This window comes from Tenrec ecaudatus, chromosome 15 (genome assembly GCF_050624435.1).
Source record: "Tenrec ecaudatus isolate mTenEca1 chromosome 15, mTenEca1.hap1, whole genome shotgun sequence".
In the NCBI taxonomy this organism is placed as follows: Eukaryota; Metazoa; Chordata; class Mammalia; order Afrosoricida; family Tenrecidae; genus Tenrec; species Tenrec ecaudatus.
Genome location: NC_134544.1, coordinates 93,215,418 through 93,221,311, shown reverse-complemented (window position 1 = coordinate 93,221,311; position 5,894 = coordinate 93,215,418). Strand labels below are relative to the sequence as shown.

The following is a 5,894-nucleotide window of genomic DNA, read 5'->3' as shown; positions in this document are numbered from 1 at the left end:
GGGTGAAGATAGCGCTCCTACTTGCAGTATGTCTTGTGAGCTTAAGATTTTAGCTCACGGGAATTTCCAAGAGACATGGACCCAAATATTTTTTTATTTAAATAATTTTATTTGGGCTCATACAACTCTTATCACAATCCATACATAAATCAATTGTGCAAAGCTCTCTTATACATTCGTTGCCCTCATCATTCTCAAAATTTGCCTTCCGCTTGGGTTCCTGGAATCAGCTCATTTTCCTTTTTTCCCTCCCCCTCCCTCATAAACTGTTAATAATTTATGTTATTATTTTTTATCTTATCTTAAAGTGCCTGGTGTCTCCCTTCACCCACTTTCCTGTTGTCCATCCCCCAGAGAGGAGGTTATAAGTAGATCTCTGAGATCAGTTACCCCTTTCTAGCCCACCGTCCCTCCTGGTATCACCACTCTCACCCTTGGTCTTGAGGGGTTTATCTGTCCTAGATCCCCTGTGTTTCCAGTTCCCATCTGTACTTCCTTATTGCTACACTGAACCCTGAGTGAATCATCTCCTCCCTACTACCCCTCTGTAAGGGATGCCCAGTTGTCTACAGATGGGCATTGGGTCCCCATTACACGCTCCCCTCATTCATGATTTTAATTTTTCCCCTGCCTTTATGGCTTGAAACCTGATCCCCTAGGCCCTTCATGATCACACATGTTGGTGTGCTGCTTCCATGTGGGCTTTGTTGCTTCTGGGCTAGATGGCCAATTGTTTACTTTCAAGACTTTAAGTCCCCAGATGCTATATCTCTCAATAGCCAGGCACCATCAGCCTTCTTCACCACACTTACTTATGTATACACTCGTCTTCAGCATTTATGTGGGGAAGGAGATCACACAATGGTCGTTTTTGTTCCTTGGTGTCTGCTACCTGATCCCTTCAACACCTCGTGTTCACATAGGCTGTGTGCTTCTTCTCTGTGGGTTTTGTTGCTTCTGAGCTAGATGGCCGCTTGTTTGTCTTCAAGCCTTTAAGACCCCAGACACTATATCTTTTAATAGCCGGGCACCATCAACTTTCTTCACCACATTTGCTTATGCATGTGTCTGTCTTCAGCAATCATGTTGGGAAGGTGGGTATCATGAAATGACCGTTTAGCTGAGCAAGGTGCTCTTGTATTGAGGGAATCTCGGCAAGGAGGCCCAATGTCCACCTGCTACCCTACTACTGAACCTATAAATATATGCAAATAGGTCTATTTCCCCCATATTCATAAATATATTTACATATGTACATGTCTGTATTTACACTTATATGTATGCCCTTTGCCTCCTACTCCTTTCCTCTATTTCCTTCTATTTCCTTATGTTTTGCTCCTGCCCCACTACCATGTGCAGCCTTCATTCTGGCTTCAGTAATTCCTCTGTTACCTTGCCCCTGGTCACTCCCTACCAGTCCTCCCATCCACTCCCTCCACTGGTTTTGAACCAGTCGTTCCCTTGTCCCTGGGTTGGCCAACACCTCCTCCCTTTCCCTACCTCCCACACTCTCATGTCCCTCCAGGACAGTTGGTTCCATTATTTTCTTCTTACATTGTTTGTCCATACTATTTTATCTAGGTGGACCTGCAGATATAGTAATATATGCATAAAAATGTGAATGGCTTTGACAGCACCAAAGTGGTACATAAAAACATGGCATCTACGGCAAAAACACCAACAATCTACCAAACAAAAAAACCACTGACATACAAAATTTAAGAAAAAAACAAAAAGACAGCAAAAAAAAGAAGCCTGTTATTAGTTCAAGGTCTGTTTGTTGACCTTTAGGAGTGTTTTCCAAACAAGTCTGATGGGGTGCCATGTCTTGGCCCCAAAGTCCATCCTTTATACTCTGTTGGGACCTCCTTGCTCTGCTTACTCCATCTCTCCATTGCATGCCCCGTGTTTTGCCTCAGTGTGATGAGGTCAGCTCAGTCGCACATCCCCCACTGTGTCTCAGGTGCTGTCCCGTGTAGGATACTCAGCATATTAAGGTGTAAGGGATAATGGTTTGGGAGCTGGAGATTAGCAGTTAATGGTTAGAGAGTTTAAAGCCAAAAGTTATTGTGTTTTAAAATGTAGCCTACAACTTTAAATATATTTATTAACTGTAGTATTTATGGTATATTTGGAATCTTGTTATGTAAAATATCATTAATTTATGATTATTAGAGGAATTAGTATTTCTTCTCTTTGGAAGCCTCTTTTCTTTTAAAAAGTATTCCTTTTATGATTGGTCTATCTAGAAAATACTATAGAATTTTTAATATGATATTTAAAATGGAAATGTATGTTTGTCCTGTTTCTTAAGTGGGGTAGGGTATTTCCTCTAGGAGTGAATATTTGCTGGTGAGTTTTTTAATGAATATATTAGCACATTGAACTATACTTGCTTCATGTTACAGTTGTATTTTTTTCCATGAAAAGCCTTTGAATTTTTTAAAATAAATTATTTTACTGAGGGCTCTTACAGCTCTTATTATAATCCATATATCAATTGTGTCTAGCACATTTGTACATATGTTGCCATCAGCATTTTCAAAATATTTTCTTTCTACTTGAGCCCTTGATATAAGTTCTTCTTTTCCCCCTTCCTCCACCACCTTCCCACGCTCGTGACCCATTGATCAATTTTAAATTATTATTGTTTTCATATTTTACACAATCTGTTATTTTCTTTCACCCACTTTCTGTTTTTCATCCCATGGGGGGTGTTATATGATTAACTTTGAAATTGGTTCCCCTTTCTCACCCTTCTGGCCCCACCTTTCCCCTACCTTCATAGTATCAGTACTTCCATTATTGTTCTGAGGGGTTTATCTCTCCTGGATTCCATGTGCTATGTTGAGAGCTCTTATCTGTACCAGTGTACATGCTCTGGTCGAGCCACATTTGTAATGTAAAACGGGGGTCATGATAGTGGGGTGAGCAAGCTTTAAAGAACTAAAGGAATGTTCTGTGTTCTATCAGTGTTATACTGCACCCTGGCTGGCTCATCCTTTCCTTGTGACCCTTCTGTGAGGGGATGTCCAATTGTCTACAGATGGGCTTTGGGTCTCCAATTGGACACCTTTTGTTCCCATCGATATGATTGTTTGTTTGGGGTCTTCTGATGCCTGATACCTGATCCCATGAACTCCTCGTGACAACACAGGCTGGTGTGCTACATCCATGTGGGCTTTGTTGCTTCTCAGATAAATGGCCTCTTGTCTAACTTCAAGCCTTTAAGATTCCAGACGCTATATCTTTTGATAGCCATGCACCACCAGCTTTCTTCACCACATTTGCTTATACATCCTTTTTGATTTAAGTAATCCTACTGGGAAGATGGGAATCATAGAATGCCAGGTTATTAACTTGCATTGAGGGAGGACTTGAGTAGAAGCCAATGCCTTTGACTTTTTTAATGTTCCTATTTTGTTTTCTGTGCCTACTTAGACAGTTGACCCTCTTTTCTGTCAGTGGGTTTATTACAGTGCTTATTTTCCATGTAAAATATGCTCTGGGACAAATTTCAATTCATCATGGTATATAATCATTTTAATATGTTGTCTGAATCTGTTCCAAATATTTTAAAGAATTTTTAGTGTATATCCATTATCAGTATTGGGTTACAGTTTTCTTGCAGTATCATTATCTGACATTGGTGTCAGAATATTTATTGGTCTGATAGAAAGTATTAGTAACCAAGGGCTCAAGTAGAAAGAAAATGTTTTGAGAATGATGATGGCAACAACTGTACTAATGTGCTTGACACAATGGATGTATATATAGATTGTGATAAGAGTTGAATGAACCCCGCATAAAATGATTAAAAAAAAAGAAAGTATTGAAGTAGTGGTAAGTGTTGTCTCACAACCGTTGTTATATTTACACTCAATTACTTGAATGTAAACTACCAAATAGTAAAGCAGTATTTATTCATACCATCACAGTACTCTGTATTAATCTTTAATCTATGGTCTGATTATGCTAGAAGTTTCTCCTGGAATTTTATTTCAACTCAATTAATTATATCCCTTGCAAGCAACCTAAAACTCATTGAACTACCATTGATCCCAGGCACTGGCTGAACCCTCTGATCTTTCAGCTGACTCCTCATTTTGGAAGACTACATGATTTACACTCCCCTTGACAGACAAATAGTCACTAACCCCCAGTTTGGGAAAAACAGGTGAGATCTATATTTTAAAAATGTGAAAAGAAGTCCCATTTTTAGCACTGTCATGTAAAGAGTTGTCTTTTGATGTGAAGTTCATGAATTGTTCTCCTGCTGGGACCACACTTTACAAAAACACCTTGTTTTTGAAACATGATTAGATAGCAAGATAGAGTATCTTAGCAATGTCATCTTAATAAGCCTTGGTTTATATTTTTTTTAATTTTTACTACTTTATCAAAACATGTCCCTTAGGTGTGTAGGATTCCTTTTTAAAATTCTTTCCTAGAAACAACATACAAAGGAGAGGCACGTTGTCTTCCAGTCACTTCTGGAAGAGGCTTCTGGGGCTGAGAAGGAGCTTCCTTCTCATGGTGTCTCACTGGTTGTTTTTTGGCCTTGGCGTGTATTAAGATGTGATATTTCAGGTTAGTCGACTCAGCAAACTTCTTGTTCACCTAGGACCTGTCTCCCGTGTGGATCTGCACGTCTGTGCACAAACTGAAATCCAGGGAAAAACACTTCCCACAGCCTTCCAACGTGCACTGAAAAGGTTTGTCTCTAGTACGAAGCAATTGGTGTTGTCTGGCTTTGAGCTCTTGACAAAAGCCTTGCCATACTCGGCACAGACGTGGACGCGGGGCCGTGGGTGTGCAGGTGCTTCCTCCTGGCTGAGTTGTCCCTGAGCACCTTCGGGCAGCCTTTGTGAGGGCAAGCTATTGTTCTCGGAGAATCAGCTTCTTGAATTTTTCTTGGCTTCATTCTGGCAAATTCTGCCAGCTGTTCGGGGTCCAAGAGGTAGATGCCAGGGATCCCTCCAGGCGGGAGCATCTTTCCCGTCATGTACTCCGAGTAGTCAGGAGGGGAGTTCTCCCCAATGATCTGCTCCCCAACCAGTCTCATGGTCAAGACCTTTTTTCATCTGACTACCATAGAGTGACGGAGAACGGGTCCTCCAGCATCTTGAATGATCTGCACCTGCTTCTCCCACTTCTTGTTGCCCGCATCACCCCCGCCGCCCGATGAGAGCTGTCGCTGCCGCCACCTCCACGGTGACCAGGTCTGCTCGATGTAGTCCTCATCGTCCTCGTTGCCAACGCTGGCCGGCGCTGGAACTGGGATTGGGATCTGGCCCTCGAAGCCTTCCTCTGCGCCCACCACCAACTCACACGTCTGCACCAGGATCGCCTCCTGGTGGTGGTGCACCTGGCTCAGGTCGTCGGTGACCTGTGACCTTAGCGACCTGCGGCCATAGTGCGATCATGGGCGGCGGCGGTGGTGGTGGTGGTGGTAGCTGGCGTGCCCATGGCCACCCCCGCCACTGTGGTCGCCCCCCGTCCTTGTCCTCCTCGCCCACCACCATGGTCTCGATGGTCTCCACCGGGATGGTCTCCACCTCGATCTCATGCAGCTCCATGATCTCGGCCAGCATCTCTGAGCCGTCCATGGCGTTGTAGAGGGTGTCGCCCGAGGCCATGGCTCTGGGCTCCGGCCTGTACGAGGAGACGTCACACAGCGGGGAAGGAAGGCAGAGGGAAGAAGGCAGTGAGTGGGCAGGGCCCATTCCTTCTTTTTAACTAGGGCTTAAATTCTAGTGAATGTCTCCTGAGTTTTTGGGCATTTGATACCATGGACATAACTTTTGTAAACATAACTATTTAGCATTTTGTGCATGCCTTGGGTGTTGATTAGTAATTTCTGAGGCTCTTGTTGTTGATAGTTCTGATTGAGT

General features: G+C 43.0%; 1 pseudogene; it reads right to left on the bottom strand.

Annotated features, from left to right (window-relative positions):
* Positions 1 to 4,434: 4,434 nt before the first annotated feature.
* On the bottom strand, positions 4,435 to 5,639 carry LOC142427600 (transcriptional repressor protein YY1 pseudogene; annotated as a pseudogene).
* Between the last annotated feature and the right edge of the window lie 255 nt (positions 5,640 to 5,894).